Raw genomic sequence first — 22,148 nt, forward strand, 5'->3', positions numbered from 1 at the left:
CCCGCTCTCCTTCCACCTTTGGGAAATTCAGCCCCTCCAAGAAGTGCCTCATGCCCTCCGGCCCCGTAGGGGGTTCCGACCTGTACAGCCTGCTGTAAAAATCTCTAAACGCCTTATTCACCCCTGCTGAATCTCCGACCACGTTCCCATCTCCGTCATTTACTTTCCCTATCTCCCTAGCTGCCTCCCTCTTCCTAAGCTGCTGTGCAAGCAATCTGCTGGCCTTCTCCCCATGTTCATAAATCGCCCCCCCTTGCCTTTCTCAGCTGCTCCACTGCCCTCCCTGTGGTCAGCAAGCTAAACTCTGCCTGCAGCCTCCGACGTTCCCTCAGGAGCCCTTCCTCTGGGGCCTGCGCATGCCTCCTGTCGATCTGTAATATCTCCTTTACCAGTCGGTCCGTCTCTGCCCTGTCAACCTTCTCCCTATGAGCCCGGATCGAGATCAGCTCCCCCCTTACCACCGCCTTCAGTGCTTCCCAAACCACTGCTGCCAAAGTTTCCCTGTGTCATTGACCTGCAGGTAGCTCTGAATGCATTTCCTCAGCTGCTCGCACACCCCTTCATCCGCCAAAAGTCCCACATCCAACCTCCAGTGCAGGTGCTGATTACTGTCTTTACTAACCTGCAGGTCAACCCAGGGCGGAGCATGGTCTGAGATTGTTATCGCCGAGCGCCCTGTGTCCACACTCCAGCCAGCAAGGCCCTGCTCAAAATAAAGATATCAATCCGGGAGTACACTTTATGCACGTGTGAGTAGAAGGAGAACTCCTTCACCCTCGGCTACCCAAACCTCCACGGATATTTCCCCCCCCCCCCCCCCCCCAGCTCACACACACAAACTCCAACATCAAACAATCCTCACACAATTGCCCAATTGAAAAAGACCCAAGATCAAAACTAGCACACCTCCATCCCCCAACAATGCAAATGAAAACCTAAACTCACTCAGCTCTACTGCTGGTTCCAAGCAAAACGAGAAACTTTTTACAAAAACAGAGGAAACAGAAACACTAACGTTGCAGCCAAGTTCAAAAGTTCCCAGTCCTTCGTCAGCCCTTTCTTTATTGCAAAATCCAACGCTTCCTCAGGCGACTCAAAGTAAAAGTGCTGATCCTCATGCGTGACCCAGAGACGGGCTGGGTATAGCAGTCCAAACTTCACCTTTTTCTTGAAAAGGATCGCCCTGATCTGATTGAAGCCTGCTCTCCTCCAGGCCACCTCCACGCTCAGTCTTGGTAAACCCGCAGGATATTGTCCCACTTACAGCTCCGCGTCTGCTTGGCCCACTGCAGAATACGCTCCTTATCTGAGAACCTGTGGAATCTCACCACCATAGCCCTCGGGGGAGGGGCGGTGGGGTCTCCCATTCGCGGCTTGCTCGCGAGTGATCTGTGAGCCCTATCCACCTCCAAGGGCCGGGAGAACGCCCCATCCCCCAGCAGCTTCTCAAACATGCCTGCGATGTATGCCCCAGCGTCCGTTCCTTCGGACCCCTCCAGGAGAACAAGAACAAAGAAAAGTACAGCACAGGAACAGGCCCTTCGGCCCTCCAAGCGCGTGCCGACCATGCTGCCCGACTAAACTACAATTTTCTACACTTCCTGGGTCCGTATCCCTCTATTCCCATCCTATTCATGTATTTGTCAAGATGCCCCTTAAACGTCACTATCGTCCCTGCTTCCACCACCTCCTCTGGTAGCGAGTTCCAGGCACCCACTACCCTCTGTGTAAGAAACTTGCCTCGTACATCTACTCTAAACCTTGCCCCTCTCACCTTAAACCTATGCCCCCTAGTAATTGACCCCTCTACCCTGGGGAAAAGCCTCTGACTATCCACTCTGTCTATGCCCCTCATAATTTTGTAGACGTTTATCAGGTCGCCCCTCAACCTCCTTCGTTCCAGTGAGAACAAACCGAGTTTATTCAACCGCTCCTCATAGCTAATGCCCACCATACCAGGCAACATTCTGGTAAATCTGTTATGCATCCTCTAAAGCCTCCACATCCTTCTGGTAGTGTGGCAGCCAGAATTGAACACTATACTCCAAGTGTGGCCTAACTAAGGTTCTATACAGCTGCAACATGACTTGCCAATTCTTATACTCAATACCCCAGCCAATGAAGGCAAGCATGCCGTATGCCTTCTTGACTACCTTCTCCACCTGTGTTGCCCCTTTCAGTGACCTGTGGACCTGTACTCCTAGATCTCTCTGACTTTCAATACTCATGAGGGTTCTACCATTCACTGTATATTTCCTACCTGCATTAGACCTTCCAAAATGCATTATCTCACATTTGTCCGGATTAAACTCCAGCTACAATCTCTCCGCCCAAGTCTCCAAACAATCTAAATCCTGCTGTATCCTCTGACAGTCCTCATCACTATCCGCAATTCCACCAACCTTTGTGTCGTCTGCAAACTTACTAATCAGGCCAGTTACATTTTCCTCCAAATCATTTATATATACTACAAATAGCAAAGGTCCCAGCACTGATCCCTGCGGAACACCACTGGTCACAGCCCTCCAATTAGAAAAGCATCCTTCCATTGCTACTCTCTGCCTTCTATGACCTAGCCAGTTCTGTATCCACCTTGCCAGCTCACCCCTGATCCCGTGTGACTTCACCTTTTTCACGAGTCGACCATGAGGGACCTTGTCGAAGGCCTTACTGAAGTCCATATAGACAACATCCACTGCCCTACCTGCATCAATCATCTTAGGGACCTCCTCGAAAAACTCTATCAAGTTAGTGAGACACGACCTCCCCTTCACAAAACCATGCTGCCTCTCACAAATACGTCCATTTGCTTCCAAATAGGAGTAGATCCTGTCTCGAAGAATTCTCTCCAGTAATTTCCCTACCACTGACGTAAGGCTCACCGGCCTGTAGTTCCCTGGATTATTCTTGCTACCCTTCTTAAACAGAGGAACAACATTGGCTATTCTAGCAGCTCCTGCTCTTTATAAATCTCCGCTCCGACTCGGAGCTCCTGCTCTTTTTAAATCTCCGCTCCGACTCGCAGCACCCCCTCTTTTTAAATCTCCGCTCCGACTCTCAGCTCCCGCTCTTTTTAAATCTCCGCTCCGACTCTCCGCTCCCGCTCTTTTTAAATCTCCGCTCCGACTCGCAGCTCCTCTTTTTAAATCTCCGCTCCGACTCGCAGCTCCTGCGCTTTTTAAATCTCCGCTCCGACTCGCAGCTCCCACGCTTTTTAAATCTCCGCTCCGACTCGCAGCTCCCGCGCTTTTTAAATCTCCGCTCCGACTCGCAGCTCCCGCGCTTTTTAACTCCGCTCCGGCTCGCAGCTCACGCTCTTTTTAAATCTCCGCTCCGACTCACAGCTTCCGCTCTTTTTAAATCTCCGCTCCGACTCTCCGCTCCCGCTCTTTTAAAATCTCCGCTCCAACTCGCACCACCTGCGCTTTTTAAATCTCCGCTCCGACTCGCAGCTCCCGCTCTTTTTTTAATCTCTGCTCCCACTCGCAGCTCCCGCTCTTTTTAAATCTCCGCTCCGACTCTCAGCTCCCGATCTTTTTAAATCTCCGCTCCGACTCGCAGCTCCCTCTCTTTTTAAATCTCCGCTCCGACTCGCAGCTCCCGCGCTTTTTAAATCACTGCTCCGACTCGCAGCTCCCGCTCTTTATAAATCTCCGCTCCGACTCGCAGCTCCCGCGCTTTTTAAACCTCCGCTCCGACTCGCAGCTCCCGCTCTTTTTAAATCTGCGCTCCGATTCGCAGCTCCCGCTCTTTATAAATCTCCGCTCCGACTCTCTGCTCCCGCGCTTTTGAAATCTCCGCTCCGACTCGCAGCTCACGCTCTTTTTAAATCTCCGCACCGACTCTCTGCTACCGCGCTTTTTAAATCTCCGCTCCGACTCGCAGCTCCTGCGCTTTTTAAATCTCCGCTCCGACTCGCAGCTCCCACTCTTTTTAAATCTCCGCTCCGACTCTCAGCTCCCGCTCTTTTAAAATCTCCTACCCCGACTTGCAGCTCCCGCGCTTTTTAAATCTCCGCTCCGACTCGCCGCTCCCGCTCTTTTTAAATCTCCGCTCCGACTCTCCGCTCCCGCGCTTTTGAAATCTCCGCTCCGACTCGCAGCTCACGCTCTTTTTAAATCTCCGCTCCGACTCTCTGCTCCCGCGCTTTTTAAATCTCCGCTCCGACTCGCAGCTCCCGCGCTTTTTAAATCTGCGCTCCGACTCGCAGCTCCCGCTCTTTTTAAATCTCCGCTCCGACTCTCCACTCCTGCGCCTTTTAAATCTCTGCTCTGACTCGCAGCTCCTGCGCTTTTTAAATCTCAGCTCCGACTCTCAGCTCCCGCTCTTTTTAAATCTCCGCTCCGACTCGCAGCTCCTCCTCTTTTTAAATCTCCGCTCCGACTTGCAGCTCCTGATCTTTTTAAATCTCCGCTCCGACTCGCAGCTCCCGCTCTTTTTAAATCTCCGCTCCGACTCGCAGCTCCCGCGCTTTTTAAATCTCCGCTCCGACTCGCAGCTCCCACGTTTTTTAAATCTCCACTCCGACTCGCAGCTCCCGCTCTTTATAAATCTCCGCTCCGACTCTCAGCTCCCGCGCTTTTGAAATCTCCGCTCCGACTCGCAGCTCACGCTCTTTTTAAATCTCCGCTCCGACTCTCTGCTCCCGCGCTTTTTAAATCTCCGCTCCGACTCGCAGCTCCCGCTCTTTATAAATCTCCGCTCCGACTCGCAGCTCCCGCGCTTTTTAAACCTCCGCTCCGACTCGCAGCTGCCGCGCTTTTTAAATCTCCGCTCCGTCTCGCAGCTCCTGCTCTTTATAAATCTCCGCTCCGACTCGCAGCTCTCGCGCTTTTTAAATCTCCGCTCCGACTCGGAGCTCCCGCTCTTTTTAAATCTGCGCTCCGATTCGCAGCTCCCGCTCTTTATAAATCTCCGCTCCGACTCTCTGCTCCCGCGCTTTTGAAATCTCCGCTCCGACTCGCAGCTCACGCTCTTTTTAAATCTCCGCTCCGACTCTCTGCTACCGCGCTTTTTAAATCTCCGCTCCGACTCGCAGCTCCCGCGCTTTTTAAATCTGCGCTCCGACTCGCAGCTCCCGCTCTTTTTAAATCTCCGCTCCGACTCTCCACTCCTGCGCCTTTTAAATCTCTGCTCTGACTCGCAGCTCCTGCGCTTTTTAAATCTCAGCTCCGACTCTCAGCTCCCGCTCTTTTTAAATCTCCGCTCCGACTCGCAGCTCCTCCTCTTTTTAAATCTCCGCTCCGACTTGCAGCTCCTGATCTTTTTAAATCTCCGCTCCGACTCGCAGCTCCCGCTCTTTTTAAATCTCCGCTCCGACTCGCAGCTCCCGCGCTTTTTAAATCTCCGCTCCGACTCGCAGCTCCCACGCTTTTTAAATCTCCGTTCCGACTCGCAGCTCCCGCTCTTTATAAATCTCCGCTCCGACTCTCAGCTCCCGCGCTTTTGAAATCTCCGCTCCGACTCGCAGCTCACGCTCTTTTTAAATCTCCGCTCCGACTCGCAGCTCCCGCGCTTTTTAAATCTCCGCTCCGACTCGCAGCTCCCGCGCTTTTTAAACCTCCGCTCCGACTCGCAGCTGCCACGCTTTTTAAATCTCCGCTCCGTCTCGCAGCTCCCGCGCTTTTTAAATCTCTGCTCCGTCTCGCAGCTCCCGCTCTTTATAAATCTCCGCTCCGACTCGCAGCTCTCGCGCTTTTTAAATCTCCGCTCCGACTCGGAGCTCCCGCTCTTTTTAAATCACCGCTCCGACTGGCAGCTCCTGCGCTTTTTAAATCTCCGCTCCGATTGTCAGCTCCTGCATTTTTAAATCTCTGCTCCCACTCGCAGCACCTGCGCTTTTTAATTCTCCGCTCCGACTCGCAGCTCCCACTCTTTTTAAATCTCCGCTCCGACTCTCAGCTCCCGCTCTTTTAAAATCTCCTATCCCGACTTGCAGCTCCCGCGCTTTTTAAATCTCCGCTCCGACTCGCCGCTCCCGCTCTTTTTAAATCTCCGCTCCGACTCTCAGCTCCCGCGCTTTTGAAATCTCCGCTCCGACTCACAGCTCACGCTCTTTTTAAATCTCCGCTCCGACTCTCTGCTCCCGCGCTTTTTAAATCTCTGCTCTGACTCGCAGCTCCTGCGCTTTTTAAATCTCAGCTCCGACTCTCAGCTCCCGCTCTTTTTAAATCTCCGCTCCGACTCGCAGCTCCTCCTCTTTTTAAATCTCCGCTCCAACTTGCAGCTCCTGATCTTTTTAAATCTCCGCTCCGACTCGCAGCTCCCGCTCTTTTTAAATCTCCGCTCCGACTCGCAGCTCCCGCGCTTTTTAAATCTCCGCTCCGACTCGCAGCTCCCACGCTTTTTAAATCTCCACTCCGACTCGCAGCTCCCGCTCTTTATAAATCTCCGCTCCGACTCTCAGCTCCCGCGCTTTTGAAATCTCCGCTCCGACTCGCAGCTCACGCTCTTTTTAAATCTCCGCTCCGACTCTCTGCTCCCGCGCTTTTTAAATCTCCGCTCCGATTCTCAGCTCCCGCTCTTTTAAAATCTCCTATCCCGACTTGCAGCTCCCGCGCTTTTTAAATCTCCGCTCCGACTCGCCGCTCCCGCTCTTTTTAAATCTCCGCTCCGACTCTCAGCTCCCGCGCTTTTGAAATCTCCGCTCCGACTCACAGCTCACGCTCTTTTTAAATCTCCGCTCCGACTCTCTGCTCCCACGCTTTTTAAATCTCCACTCCGACTCGCAGCTCCCGCTCTTTATAAATCTCCGCTCCGACTCGCAGCTCCCGCGCTTTTTAAATCTCCGCTCCGACTCGCAGCTCACGCTCTTTTTTAATCTCCGCAACGACTCGCAGCTCCCGCTCTTTTTAAATCACAGCTCCGACTCGCAGCTCCCGCGCTTTTTAACTCCGCTCCGGCTCGCAGCTCCCGCTCTTTTTAAATCTCCGCTCCGACTCACAGCTTCCGCTCTTTTTAAATCTCCGCTCCGACTCTCCGCTCCCGCTCTTTTAAAATCTCCGCTCCAACTCGCACCACCTGCGCTTTTTAAATCTCCGCTCCGACTCGCAGCTCCCGCTCTTTTTTTAATCTCCGCTCCCACTCGCAGCTCCCGCTCTTTTTAAATCTCCGCTCCGACTCTCAGCTCCCGATCTTTTTAAATCTCCGCTCCGACTCGCAGCTCCCTCTCTTTTTAAATCTCCGCTCCGACTCGCAGCTCCCGCGCTTTTTAAATCACTGCTCCGACTCGCAGCTCCCGCTCTTTATAAATCTCCGCTCCGACTCGCAGCTCCCGCGCTTTTTAAACCTCCGCTCCGACTCGCAGCTCCCGCTCTTTTTAAATCTGCGCTCCGATTCGCAGCTCCCGCTCTTTATAAATCTCCGCTCCGACTCTCTGCTCCCGCGCTTTTGAAATCTCCGCTCCGACTCGCAGCTCACGCTCTTTTTAAATCTCCGCACCGACTCTCTGCTACCGCGCTTTTTAAATCTCCGCTCCGACTCGCAGCTCCTGCGCTTTTTAAATCTCCGCTCCGACTCGCAGCTCCCACTCTTTTTAAATCTCCGCTCCGACTCTCAGCTCCCGCTCTTTTAAAATCTCCTACCCCGACTTGCAGCTCCCGCGCTTTTTAAATCTCCGCTCCGACTCGCCGCTCCCGCTCTTTTTAAATCTCCGCTCCGACTCTCCGCTCCCGCGCTTTTGAAATCTCCGCTCCGACTCGCAGCTCACGCTCTTTTTAAATCTCCGCTCCGACTCTCTGCTCCCGCGCTTTTTAAATCTCCGCTCCGACTCGCAGCTCCCGCGCTTTTTAAATCTGCGCTCCGACTCGCAGCTCCCGCTCTTTTTAAATCTCCGCTCCGACTCTCCACTCCTGCGCCTTTTAAATCTCTGCTCTGACTCGCAGCTCCTGCGCTTTTTAAATCTCAGCTCCGACTCTCAGCTCCCGCTCTTTTTAAATCTCCGCTCCGACTCGCAGCTCCTCCTCTTTTTAAATCTCCGCTCCGACTTGTAGCTCCTGATCTTTTTAAATCTCCGCTCCGACTCGCAGCTCCCGCTCTTTTTAAATCTCCGCTCCGACTCGCAGCTCCCGCGCTTTTTAAATCTCCGCTCCGACTCGCAGCTCCCACGCTTTTTAAATCTCCACTCCGACTCGCAGCTCCCGCTCTTTATAAATCTCCGCTCCGACTCTCAGCTCCCGCGCTTTTGAAATCTCCGCTCCGACTCGCAGCTCACGCTCTTTTTAAATCTCCGCTCCGACTCTCTGCTCCCGCGCTTTTTAAATCTCCGCTCCGACTCGCAGCTCCCGCTCTTTATAAATCTCCGCTCCGACTCGCAGCTCCCGCGCTTTTTAAACCTCCGCTCCGACTCGCTGCTGCCGCGCTTTTTAAATCTCCGCTCCGTCTCGCAGCTCCTGCTCTTTATAAATCTCCGCTCCGACTCGCAGCTCTCGCGCTTTTTAAATCTCCGCTCCGACTCGGAGCTCCCGCTCTTTTTAAATCTGCGCTCCGATTCGCAGCTCCCGCTCTTTATAAATCTCCGCTCCGACTCTCTGCTCCCGCGCTTTTGAAATCTCCGTTCCGACTCGCAGCTCACGCTCTTTTTAAATCTCCGCACCGACTCTCTGCTACCGCGCTTTTTAAATCTCCGCTCCGACTCGCAGCTCCTGCGCTTTTTAAATCTCCGCTCCGACTGTCAGCTCCTGCATTTTTAAATCTCTGCTCCGACTTGCAGCACCTGCGCTTTTTAAATCTCCGCTCCGACTCTCAGCTCCCGCTCTTTTAAAATCTCCTATCCCGACTTGCAGCTCCCGCGCTTTTTAATTCTCCGCTCCGACTCGCCGCTCCCGCTCTTTTTAAATCTCCGCTCCGACTCTCAGCTCCCGCGCTTTTGAAATCTCCGCTCCGACTCGCAGCTCACGCTCTTTTTAAATCTCCGCTCCGACTCTCTGCTCCCGCGCTTTTTAAATCTCCGCTCCGACTCGCAGCTCCCGCGCTTTTTAAATCTGCGCTCCGACTCGCAGCTCCCGCTCTTTTTAAATCTCCGCTCCGACTCTCCACTCCTGCGCCTTTTAAATCTCTGCTCTGACTCGCAGCTCCTGCGCTTTTTAAATCTCAGCTCCGACTCTCAGCTCCCGCTCTTTTTAAATCTCCGCTCCGACTCGCAGCTCCTCCTCTTTTTAAATCTCCGCTCCGACTTGCAGCTCCTGATCTTTTTAAATCTCCGCTCCGACTCGCAGCTCCCGCTCTTTTTAAATCTCCGCTCCGACTCGCATCTCCCGCGCTTTTTAAATCTCCGCTCCGACTCGCAGCTCCCACGCTTTTTAAATCTCCGTTCCGACTCGCAGCTCCCGCTCTTTATAAATCTCCGCTCCGACTCTCAGCTCCCGCGCTTTTGAAATCTCCGCTCCGACTCGCAGCTCACGCTCTTTTTAAATCTCCGCTCCGACTCTCTGCTCCCGCGCTTTTTAAATCTCCGCTCCGACTCGCAGCTCCCGCGCTTTTTAAACCTCCGCTCCGACTCGCAGCTGCCACGCTTTTTAAATCTCCGCTCCGTCTCGCAGCTCCCGCGCTTTTTAAATCTCTGCTCCGTCTCGCAGCTCCCGCTCTTTATAAATCTCCGCTCCGACTCGCAGCTCTCGCGCTTTTTAAATCTCCGCTCCGACTCGGAGCTCCCGCTCTTTTTAAATCACCGCTCCGACTGGCAGCTCCTGCGCTTTTTAAATCTCCGCTCCGATTGTCAGCTCCTGCATTTTTAAATCTCTGCTCCCACTCGCAGCACCTGCGCTTTTTAATTCTCCGCTCCGACTCGCAGCTCCCACTCTTTTTAAATCTCCGCTCCGACTCTCAGCTCCCGCTCTTTTAAAATCTCCTATCTCGACTTGCAGCTCCCGCGCTTTTTAAATCTCCGCTCCGACTCGCAGCTCCCGCTCTCTTTAATATCTCCGCTCCTTTTAATATCTCCGCTCCGACTCGCAGCTCCCACTCTTTTTAAATCTCCGCTCCGACTCTCAGCTCCCGCTCTTTTAAAATCTCCTATCCCGACTTGCAGCTCCCGCGCTTTTTAAATCTCCGCTCCGACTCGCCGCTCCCGCTCTTTTTAAATCTCCGCTCCGACTCTCAGCTCCCGCGCTTTTGAAATCTCCGCTCCGACTCACAGCTCACGCTCTTTTTAAATCTCCGCTCCGACTCTCTGCTCCCGCGCTTTTTAAATCTCCGCTCCGACTCGCAGCTCCCGCGCTTTTTAAATCTGCGCTCCGACTCGCAGCTCCCGCTCTTTTTAAATCTCCGCTCCGACTCTCCACTCCTGCGCCTTTTAAATCTCTGCTCTGACTCGCAGCTCCTGCGCTTTTTAAATCTCAGCTCCGACTCTCAGCTCCCGCTCTTTTTAAATCTCCGCTCCGACTCGCAGCTCCTCCTCTTTTTAAATCTCCGCTCCGACTTGCAGCTCCTGATCTTTTTAAATCTCCGCTCCGACTCGCAGCTCCCGCTCTTTTTAAATCTCCGCTCCGACTCGCAGCTCCCGCGCTTTTTAAATCTCCGCTCCGACTCGCAGCTCCCACGCTTTTTAAATCTCCACTCCGACTCGCAGCTCCCGCTCTTTATAAATCTCCGCTCCGACTCTCAGCTCCCGCGCTTTTGAAATCTCCGCTCCGACTCGCAGCTCACGCTCTTTTTAAATCTCCGCTCCGACTCTCTGCTCCCGCGCTTTTTAAATCTCCGCTCCGACTCGCAGCTCCCGCTCTTTATAAATCTCCGCTCCGACTCGCAGCTCCCGCGCTTTTTAAACCTCCGCTCCGACTCGCAGCTGCCGCGCTTTTTAAATCTCCGCTCCGTCTCGCAGCTCCTGCTCTTTATAAATCTCCGCTCCGACTCGCAGCTCTCGCGCTTTTTAAATCTCCGCTCCGACTCGGAGCTCCCGCTCTTTTTAAATCTGCGCTCCGATTCGCAGCTCCCGCTCTTTATAAATCTCCGCTCCGACTCTCTGCTCCCGCGCTTTTGAAATCTCCGCTCCGACTCGCAGTTCACGCTCTTGTTAAATCTCCGCACCGACTCTGCTACCGCGCTTTTTAAATCTCCGCTCCGACTCGCAGCTCCTGCGCTTTTTAAATCTCCGCTCCGACTGTCAGCTCCTGCATTTTTAAATCTCTGCTCCGACTTGCAGCACCTGCGCTTTTTAAATCTCCGCTCTGACTCGCAGCTCCCGCTCTTTTTAAATCTCCGCACCGACTCTCAGCTCCCGCTCTTTTAAAATCTCCTATCCCGACTTGCAGCTCCCGCGCTTTTTAAATCTCCGCTCCGACTCGCCGCTCCCGCTCTTTTTAAATCTCCGCTCCGACTCTCAGCTCCCGCGCTTTTGAAATCTCCGCTCCGACTCGCAGCTCACGCTCTTTTTAAATCTCCGCTCCGACTCTCTGCTCCCGCGCTTTTTAAATCTCCGCTCCGACTCGCAGCTCCCGCGCTTTTTAAATCTGCGCTCCGACTCGCAGCTCCCGCTCTTTTTAAATCTCTGCTCTGACTCGCAGCTCCTGCGCTTTCAAAATCTCAGCTCCGACTCTCAGCTCCCGCTCTTTTTAAATCTCCGCTCCGACTCGCAGCTCCTCCTCTTTTTAAATCTCCGCTCCGACTTGCAGCTCCTGATCTTTTTAAATCTCCGCTCCGACTCGCAGCTCCCGCTCTTTTTAAATCTCCGCTCCGACTCGCAGCTCCCACGCTTTTTAAATCTCCACTCCGACTCGCAGCTCCCGCTCTTTATAAATCTCCGCTCCGACTCTCAGCTCCCGCGCTTTTGAAATCTCCGCTCCGACTCGCAGCTCACGCTCTTTTTAAATCTCCGCTCCGACTCTCTGCTCCCGCGCTTTTTAAATCTCCGCTCCGACTCGCAGCTCCCGCGCTTTTTAAACCTCCGCTCCGACTCGCAGCTCCCGCTCTTTATAAATCTCCGCTCCGACTCGCAGCTCTCGCGCTTTTTAAATCTCCGCTCCGACTCGGAGCTCCCGCTCTTTTTAAATCACCGCTCCGACTGGCAGCTCCTGCGCTTTTTAAATCTCCGCTCCGATTGTCAGCTCCTGCATTTTTAAATCTCTGCTCCCACTCGCAGCACCTGCGCTTTTTAATTCTCCGCTCCGACTCGCAGCTCCCACTCTTTTTAAATCTCCGCTCCGACTCTCAGCTCCCGCTCTTTTAAAATCTCCTATCTCGACTTGCAGCTCCCGCGCTTTTTAAATCTCCGCTCCGACTCGCAGCTCCCGCTCTCTTTAATATCTCCGCTCCTTTTAATATCTCCGCTCCGACTCGCAGCTCCCGCTCTTTATAAATCTCCGCTCCGACTCTCAGCTCCCGCGCTTTTGAAATCTCCGCTCCGACTCGCAGCTCCCGCGCTTCTTAAATCTCCGCTCCGACTCGCAGCTCCCGCTCTTTTTAAATCTCCGCTCCGACTCTCCACTCCTGCGCCTTTTAAATCTCCGCTCCGACTCGCAGCTCCTGCGCTTTTAAAATCTCAGCTCCGACTCTCAGTTCCCGCTCTTTTTAAATCTCTGCTCCGACTCTCAGCTCCCGCTCTTTTTAAATCTCCGCTCCGACTCGCAGCTCCTCCTCTTTTTAAATCTCCGCTCCGACTTGCAGCTCCTGCTCTTTTTAAATCTCCGCTCCGACTCGCAGCTCCCGCGCTTTTTAAATCTCCGCTCCGACTCGCAGCTCCCACGCTTTTTAAATCTCCCCTCCGACTCGCAGCTCACGCTCTTTATAAATCTCCCCTCCGACTCGCAGCTCCCGCGCTTTTTAAATCTCCGCTCCGACACGCAGCTCACGCTCTTTTTTAGTCTCCGCAACGAATCTCGCAGCTCCCGCTCTTTTTAAATCACAGCTCCGACTCGCACCTCCTGCGCTTTTTAAATCTCCGCTCCGACTCGCAGCTCCCGCTCTTTTTTTAATCTCCGCTCCCACTCGCAGCTCCCGCTCTTTTTAAATCTCCGCTCCGACTCTCAGCTCCCGCTCTTTTTAAATCTCCGCTCCGACTTGCAGCTCCTGCTCTTTTTAAATCTCCGCTCCGACTCGCAGCTCCCGCTCTTTTTCAATCTCCGCTCCGACTCGCAGCTCCCGCGCTTTTTAAATCTCCGCTCCGACTCGCAGCTCCCACGCTTTTTAAATCTCCGCTCCGACTCGCAGCTCCCACGCTTTTTAAATCTCCGTTCCGACTCGCAGCTCCCGCTCTTTATAAATCTCCGCTCCGACTCTCAGCTCCCGCGCTTTTGAAATCTCCGCTCCGACTCGCAGCTCACGCTCTTTTTAAATCTCCGCTCCGACTCTCTGCTCCCGCGCTTTTTAAATCTCCGCTCCGACTCGCAGCTCCCGCGCTTTTTAAACCTCCGCTCCGACTCGCAGCTGCCACGCTTTTTAAATCTCCGCTCCGTCTCGCAGCTCCCGCGCTTTTTAAATCTCTGCTCCGTCTCGCAGCTCCCGCTCTTTATAAATCTCCGCTCCGACTCGCAGCTCTCGCGCTTTTTAAATCTCCGCTCCGACTCGGAGCTCCCGCTCTTTTTAAATCACCGCTCCGACTGGCAGCTCCTGCGCTTTTTAAATCTCCGCTCCGATTGTCAGCTCCTGCATTTTTAAATCTCTGCTCCCACTCGCAGCACCTGCGCTTTTTAATTCTCCGCTCCGACTCGCAGCTCCCACTCTTTTTAAATCTCCGCTCCGACTCTCAGCTCCCGCTCTTTTAAAATCTCCTATCTCGACTTGCAGCTCCCGCGCTTTTTAAATCTCCGCTCCGACTCGCAGCTCCCGCTCTCTTTAATATCTCCGCTCCTTTTAATATCTCCGCTCCGACTCGCAGCTCCCACTCTTTTTAAATCTCCGCTCCGACTCTCAGCTCCCGCTCTTTTAAAATCTCCTATCCCGACTTGCAGCTCCCGCGCTTTTTAAATCTCCGCTCCGACTCGCCGCTCCCGCTCTTTTTAAATCTCCGCTCCGACTCTCAGCTCCCGCGCTTTTGAAATCTCCGCTCCGACTCACAGCTCACGCTCTTTTTAAATCTCCGCTCCGACTCTCTGCTCCCGCGCTTTTTAAATCTCCGCTCCGACTCGCAGCTCCCGCGCTTTTTAAATCTGCGCTCCGACTCGCAGCTCCCGCTCTTTTTAAATCTCCGCTCCGACTCTCCACTCCTGCGCCTTTTAAATCTCTGCTCTGACTCGCAGCTCCTGCGCTTTTTAAATCTCAGCTCCGACTCTCAGCTCCCGCTCTTTTTAAATCTCCGCTCCGACTCGCAGCTCCTCCTCTTTTTAAATCTCCGCTCCGACTTGCAGCTCCTGATCTTTTTAAATCTCCGCTCCGACTCGCAGCTCCCGCTCTTTTTAAATCTCCGCTCCGACTCGCAGCTCCCGCGCTTTTTAAATCTCCGCTCCGACTCGCAGCTCCCACGCTTTTTAAATCTCCACTCCGACTCGCAGCTCCCGCTCTTTATAAATCTCCGCTCCGACTCTCAGCTCCCGCGCTTTTGAAATCTCCGCTCCGACTCGCAGCTCACGCTCTTTTTAAATCTCCGCTCCGACTCTCTGCTCCCGCGCTTTTTAAATCTCCGCTCCGACTCGCAGCTCCCGCTCTTTATAAATCTCCGCTCCGACTCGCAGCTCCCGCGCTTTTTAAACCTCCGCTCCGACTCGCAGCTGCCGCGCTTTTTAAATCTCCGCTCCGTCTCGCAGCTCCTGCTCTTTATAAATCTCCGCTCCGACTCGCAGCTCTCGCGCTTTTTAAATCTCCGCTCCGACTCGGAGCTCCCGCTCTTTTTAAATCTGCGCTCCGATTCGCAGCTCCCGCTCTTTATAAATCTCCGCTCCGACTCTCTGCTCCCGCGCTTTTGAAATCTCCGCTCCGACTCGCAGTTCACGCTCTTGTTAAATCTCCGCACCGACTCTGCTACCGCGCTTTTTAAATCTCCGCTCCGACTCGCAGCTCCTGCGCTTTTTAAATCTCCGCTCCGACTGTCAGCTCCTGCATTTTTAAATCTCTGCTCCGACTTGCAGCACCTGCGCTTTTTAAATCTCCGCTCTGACTCGCAGCTCCCGCTCTTTTTAAATCTCCGCACCGACTCTCAGCTCCCGCTCTTTTAAAATCTCCTATCCCGACTTGCAGCTCCCGCGCTTTTTAAATCTCCGCTCCGACTCGCCGCTCCCGCTCTTTTTAAATCTCCGCTCCGACTCTCAGCTCCCGCGCTTTTGAAATCTCCGCTCCGACTCGCAGCTCACGCTCTTTTTAAATCTCCGCTCCGACTCTCTGCTCCCGCGCTTTTTAAATCTCCGCTCCGACTCGCAGCTCCCGCGCTTTTTAAATCTGCGCTCCGACTCGCAGCTCCCGCTCTTTTGAAATCTCCGCTCCGACTCGCAGCTCACGCTCTTTTTAAATCTCCGCTCCGACTCTCTGCTCCCGCGCTTTTTAAATCTCCGCTCCGACTCGCAGCTCCCGCTCTTTATAAATCTCCGCTCCGACTCGCAGCTCCCGCGCTTTTTAAACCTCCGCTCCGACTCGCTGCTGCCGCGCTTTTTAAATCTCCGCTCCGTCTCGCAGCTCCTGCTCTTTATAAATCTCCGCTCCGACTCGCAGCTCTCGCGCTTTTTAAATCTCCGCTCCGACTCGGAGCTCCCGCTCTTTTTAAATCTGCGCTCCGATTCGCAGCTCCCGCTCTTTATAAATCTCCGCTCCGACTCTCTGCTCCCGCGCTTTTGAAATCTCCGTTCCGACTCGCAGCTCACGCTCTTTTTAAATCTCCGCACCGACTCTCTGCTACCGCGCTTTTTAAATCTCCGCTCCGACTCGCAGCTCCTGCGCTTTTTAAATCTCCGCTCCGACTGTCAGCTCCTGCATTTTTAAATCTCTGCTCCGACTTGCAGCACCTGCGCTTTTTAAATCTCCGCTCCGACTCTCAGCTCCCGCTCTTTTAAAATCTCCTATCCCGACTTGCAGCTCCCGCGCTTTTTAATTCTCCGCTCCGACTCGCCGCTCCCGCTCTTTTTAAATCTCCGCTCCGACTCTCAGCTCCCGCGCTTTTGAAATCTCCGCTCCGACTCGCAGCTCACGCTCTTTTTAAATCTCCGCTCCGACTCTCTGCTCCCGCGCTTTTTAAATCTCCGCTCCGACTCGCAGCTCCCGCGCTTTTTAAATCTGCGCTCCGACTCGCAGCTCCCGCTCTTTTTAAATCTCCGCTCCGACTCTCCACTCCTGCGCCTTTTAAATCTCTGCTCTGACTCGCAGCTCCTGCGCTTTTTAAATCTCAGCTCCGACTCTCAGCTCCCGCTCTTTTTAAATCTCCGCTCCGACTTGCAGCTCCTGCTCTTTTTAAATCTCCGCTCCGACTCGCAGCTCCCGCTCTTTTTCAATCTCCGCTCCGACTCGCAGCTCCCGCGCTTTTTAAATCTCCGCTCCGACTCGCAGCTCCCACGCTTTTTAAATCTCCCCTCCGACTCGCAGCTCCCGCGCTTTTTAAATCTCCGCTCCGACTCGCAGCTCCCACGCTTTTTAAATCTCCGTTCCGACTCGCAGCTCCCGCTCTTTATAAATCTCCGCTCCGACTCTCAGCTCCCGCGCTTTTGAAATCTCCGCTCCGACTCGCAGCTCACGCTCTTTTTAAATCTCCGCTCCGACTCTCTGCTCCCGCGCTTTTTAAATCTCCGCTCCGACTCGCAGCTCCCGCGCTTTTTAAACCTCCGCTCCGACTCGCAGCTGCCACGCTTTTTAAATCTCCGCTCCGTCTCGCAGCTCCCGCGCTTTTTAAATCTCTGCTCCGTCTCGCAGCTCCCGCTCTTTATAAATCTCCGCTCCGACTCGCAGCTCTCGCGCTTTTTAAATCTCCGCTCCGACTCGGAGCTCCCGCTCTTTTTAAATCACCGCTCCGACTGGCAGCTCCTGCGCTTTTTAAATCTCCGCTCCGATTGTCAGCTCCTGCATTTTTAAATCTCTGCTCCCACTCGCAGCACCTGCGCTTTTTAATTCTCCGCTCCGACTCGCAGCTCCCACTCTTTTTAAATCTCCGCTCCGACTCTCAGCTCCCGCTCTTTTAAAATCTCCTATCTCGACTTGCAGCTCCCGCGCTTTTTAAATCTCCGCTCCGACTCGCAGCTCCCGCTCTCTTTAATATCTCCGCTCCTTTTAATATCTCCGCTCCGACTCGCAGCTCCCACTCTTTTTAAATCTCCGCTCCGACTCTCAGCTCCCGCTCTTTTAAAATCTCCTATCCCGACTTGCAGCTCCCGCGCTTTTTAAATCTCCGCTCCGACTCGCCGCTCCCGCTCTTTTTAAATCTCCGCTCCGACTCTCAGCTCCCGCGCTTTTGAAATCTCCGCTCCGACTCACAGCTCACGCTCTTTTTAAATCTCCGCTCCGACTCTCTGCTCCCGCGCTTTTTAAATCTCCGCTCCGACTCGCAGCTCCCGCGCTTTTTAAATCTGCGCTCCGACTCGCAGCTCCCGCTCTTTTTAAATCTCCGCTCCGACTCTCCACTCCTGCGCCTTTTAAATCTCTGCTCTGACTCGCAGCTCCTGCGCTTTTTAAATCTCAGCTCCGACTCTCAGCTCCCGCTCTTTTTAAATCTCCGCTCCGACTCGCAGCTCCTCCTCTTTTTAAATCTCCGCTCCGACTTGCAGCTCCTGATCTTTTTAAATCTCCGCTCCGACTCGCAGCTCCCGCTCTTTTTAAATCTCCGCTCCGACTCGCAGCTCCCGCGCTTTTTAAATCTCCGCTCCGACTCGCAGCTCCCACGCTTTTTAAATCTCCACTCCGACTCGCAGCTCCCGCTCTTTATAAATCTCCGCTCCGACTCTCAGCTCCCGCGCTTTTGAAATCTCCGCTCCGACTCGCAGCTCACGCTCTTTTTAAATCTCCGCTCCGACTCTCTGCTCCCGCGCTTTTTAAATCTCCGCTCCGACTCGCAGCTCCCGCTCTTTATAAATCTCCGCTCCGACTCGCAGCTCCCGCGCTTTTTAAACCTCCGCTCCGACTCGCAGCTGCCGCGCTTTTTAAATCTCCGCTCCGTCTCGCAGCTCCTGCTCTTTATAAATCTCCGCTCCGACTCGCAGCTCTCGCGCTTTTTAAATCTCCGCTCCGACTCGGAGCTCCCGCTCTTTTTAAATCTGCGCTCCGATTCGCAGCTCCCGCTCTTTATAAATCTCCGCTCCGACTCTCTGCTCCCGCGCTTTTGAAATCTCCGCTCCGACTCGCAGTTCACGCTCTTGTTAAATCTCCGCACCGACTCTGCTACCGCGCTTTTTAAATCTCCGCTCCGACTCGCAGCTCCTGCGCTTTTTAAATCTCCGCTCCGACTGTCAGCTCCTGCATTTTTAAATCTCTGCTCCGACTTGCAGCACCTGCGCTTTTTAAATCTCCGCTCTGACTCGCAGCTCCCGCTCTTTTTAAATCTCCGCACCGACTCTCAGCTCCCGCTCTTTTAAAATCTCCTATCCCGACTTGCAGCTCCCGCGCTTTTTAAATCTCCGCTCCGACTCGCCGCTCCCGCTCTTTTTAAATCTCCGCTCCGACTCTCAGCTCCCGCGCTTTTGAAATCTCCGCTCCGACTCGCAGCTCACGCTCTTTTTAAATCTCCGCTCCGACTCTCTGCTCCCGCGCTTTTTAAATCTCCGCTCCGACTCGCAGCTCCCGCGCTTTTTAAATCTGCGCTCCGACTCGCAGCTCCCGCTCTTTTTAAATCTCTGCTCTGACTCGCAGCTCCTGCGCTTTTAAAATCTCAGCTCCGACTCTCAGCTCCCGCTCTTTTTAAATCTCCGCTCCGACTCGCAGCTCCTCCTCTTTTTAAATCTCCGCTCCGACTTGCAGCTCCTGATCTTTTTAAATCTCCGCTCCGACTCGCAGCTCCCGCTCTTTTTAAATCTCCGCTCCGACTCGCAGCTCCCACGCTTTTTAAATCTCCACTCCGACTCGCAGCTCCCGCTCTTTATAAATCTCCGCTCCGACTCTCAGCTCCCGCCCTTTTGAAATCTCCGCTCCGACTCGCAGCTCACGCTCTTTTTAAATCTCCGCTCCGACTCTCTGCTCCCGCGCTTTTTAAATCTCCGCTCCGACTCGCAGCTCCCGCGCTTTTTCAATCTCCGCTCCGACTCGCAGCTCCCGCGCTTTTTAAATCTCCGCTCCGACTCGCAGCTCCCACGCTTTTTAAATCTCCCCTCCGACTCGCAGCTCCCGCTCTTTATAAATCTCCCCTCCGACTCGCAGCTCCCGCTCTTTATAATTCTCCCCTCCGACTCGCAGCTCCCGCGCTTTTAAATCTCCGCTCCGACTCGCAGCTCACGCTCTTTTTTAGTCTCCGCTCCCACTCGCAGCTCCCGCTCTTTTTAAATCTCCGCTCCGACTCTCAGCTCCCGCTCTTTTTAAATCTCCGCTCCGACTTGCAGCTCCCGCTCTTTTTAAATCTCCGCACCGACTTGCAGCTCCCGCTCTTTTTAAATCTCCGCTCCGACTTGCAGCTCCTCCTGTTTTTAAATCTCGGCTCCGACTCGCAGCTCCTGCTCTTCTTAAATCTCAGCTCCGACTCGCAGCTCCCTCTCTTTTTAAATCTCCGCTCCGACTCGCAGCTCCCGCTCATTTTAAATCTCCGCTCCCACTCGCAGCTCCCGCTCTTTTTAAATCTCCGCTCCGACTCGCAGCTCCTCTTTTTAAATCTCCGCTCCGACTGTCAGCTCCTGCGCTTTTTAAATCTCTGCTCCGACTCGCAGCTCCTGCGCTTTTTAAACCTCCGCTCCGACTCGCAGTTCCCACTCTTTTTAAATCTCCGTTCCGACTCTCAGCTCCCGCTCTTTTTAAATCTCCGCTCCGACTCGCAGCTCGCGCGCTTTTTAAATCTCCGCTCCGACTCGCAGCTCCCGTGCTTTTTAAATCTCAGCTCTGACTCTCCGCTCCCGCTCTTTTAAAATCTCCGCTCCAACTCGCACCTCCTGCGCTTTTTAAATCTCCGCTCCGACTCGCAGCTCCCGCTCTTTTTTTAATCTCCGCTCCCACTCGCAGCTCCCGCTCTTTTTAAATCTCCGCTCCGACTCTCAGCTCCCGCTCTTTTTAAATCTCCGCTCCGACTTGCAGCTCCTCCTCTTTTTAAATCTCGGCTCCGACTCGCAGCTCCTGCTCTTTTTAAACCTCAGCTCCGACTCGCAGCTCCCGCTCATTTTAAATCTCCGCTCCGACTCGCAGCTCCCGTGCTTTTTTAATTTCCGCTCCGACTCACAGCTCCCGCTCTTTTTAAATCTCCGCTCCGACTGTCAGCTCCTGCGCTTTTTAAATCTCTGCTCCGACTCGCAGCTCCTGCGCTTTTTAAATCTCCGCTCCGACTCGCAGCTCCCACTCTTTTTAAATCTCCGTTCCGACTCTCAGCTCCCGCTCTTTTTAAATCTCCGCTCCGACTCTCAGCTCCTCCTCGTTTTAAATCTCCGCTCCGACTCGCAGCTCCTGCACATTTTAAATCTCCGCTCCGACTCTCAGCTCCTCCTCTTTTTAAATCTCCGTTCCGACTTGCAGCTCCTGCTTTTTTTTAAATCTCCGCTCCGACTCGCAGCTCCCGCTCTTTTTAAATCTCCGCTCCGACTCGCAGCTCCTGCGCTTTTTAAATCTCCGCTGCGACTCGCAGCTCCCACGCTTTTTAAATCTCCGCTCCGACTCGTAGCTCCCGCTCTTTATAAATCTCCGCTCCGACTCGCAGCTCCCGCGCTTTTTAAATCTCCGCTCCGACTCGCAGCTCACGCTCTTTTTAAATCTCCGCTCCGACTCGCAGCTCCCGCTCTTTTTAAATCTCCGCTCCGACTCTCAGCTCCCGCTCTTTTTAAATCTCCGCTCCGACTCGCAGCTCCTCCTCTTTTCAAATCTCCGCTCCGACTCGCAGCTCCTGCTCTTTTTAAATCTACGCTCCGACTCGCAGCTCCTGCGCTTTTTAAATCTCCGCTCCAACTCGCAGCTCCCTCTCGTTTTAAATCTCCGCTCCGACTCGCAGCTCCCGCTCTTTTTAAATCTCCGCTCCGACTCGCAGCCAACGCTCTTTTTAAATCTCCGCTCCGACTCGCAGCTCCCGCGCTTTTTAAATCTCCGCTCCGTCTCGTAGCTCCCGCTCTTTTTAAATCTCCGCTCCGACTCTCAGCTCCTGCGCTTTTTAAATCTCTGCTCCGACTCGCAGCTCCGGCGCTTTTTAAATCTCCGCTCCGACTCGCAGCTCCCACGCTTTTTAAATCTCCGCTCTGACTCGCAGCTCCCGCTCTTTATAAATCTCCGCTCCGACTCGCAGCTCCCGCGCTTTTTAAATCTCCGCTCCGACTCGCAGCTCGCTCTTTTTAAATCTCCGCTCCGACTCGCAGCTCCCACTCTTTTTAAATCTCCGCTCCGACTCGCAGCTCCTGCTCTTTTTAAATCTACGCTCCGACTCGCAGCTCCTGCGCTTTTTAAATCTCCGCTCCAACTCGCAGCTCCCTCTCGTTTTAAATCTCCGCTCCGACTCGCAGCTCCCGCTCTTTTTAAATCTCCGCTCCGACTCGCAGCCAACGCTCTTTTTAAATCTCCGCTCCGACTCGCAGCTCCCGCGCTTTTTAAATCTCCGCTCCGTCTCGCAGCTCCCGCTCTTTTTAAATCTCCGCTCCGACTCTCAGCTCCTGCGCTTTTTAAATCTCTGCTCCGACTCGCAGCTCCGGCGCTTTTTAAATCTCCGCTCCGACTCGCAGCTCCCACGCTTTTTAAATCTCCGCTCTGACTCGCAGCTCCCGCTCTTTATAAATCTCCGCTCCGACTCGCAGCTCCCGCGCTTTTTAAATCTCTGCTCCGACTCGCAGCTCGCTCTTTTTAAATCTCCGCTCCGACTCGCAGCTCCCACTCTTTTTAAATCTCCGCTCCGACTCTCAGCTCCCGCTCTTTTTAAATCTCCGCTCCGACTCGCAGCTCCTGCGCTTTTTAAATCTCCGCTCCGAATCTCTGCTCCCGCGCTTTTTAATTCTCCGCTCCGACTCGCAGCTCCCGCTCTTTATAAATCTCCGCTCCGACTCTCAGCTCCTCCTCTTTTTAAATCTCCGCTCCGACTCGCAGCTCCTGCACATTTTAAATCTCCGCTCCGACTCGCAGGTCCTGCGCTTTTTAAATCTCCGCTCCAACTCGCAGCTCCCTCTCGTTTTAAATCTCCGCTCCGACTCGCAGCTCCTGCTCTT

General features: G+C 53.8%; 1 long non-coding RNA gene across 1 annotated transcript in view; it reads left to right on the forward strand.

Moving 5' to 3' along the window:
* The first annotated feature begins 626 nt into the window (after positions 1 to 626).
* The window catches only part of LOC140406192 (uncharacterized), a 186,725-nt gene continuing 165,203 nt past the window's right edge, over positions 627 to 22,148 (forward strand). Inside the window, exon 1 of the long non-coding RNA XR_011939074.1 lies at positions 627 to 749. This is a non-coding gene — a long non-coding RNA (uncharacterized lncRNA). The remainder of the gene's footprint in view (positions 750 to 22,148) is intronic.

Source organism: Scyliorhinus torazame, unplaced genomic scaffold (genome assembly GCF_047496885.1).
Source record: "Scyliorhinus torazame isolate Kashiwa2021f unplaced genomic scaffold, sScyTor2.1 scaffold_358, whole genome shotgun sequence".
NCBI classification, from domain to species: domain Eukaryota; kingdom Metazoa; phylum Chordata; class Chondrichthyes; order Carcharhiniformes; family Scyliorhinidae; genus Scyliorhinus; species Scyliorhinus torazame.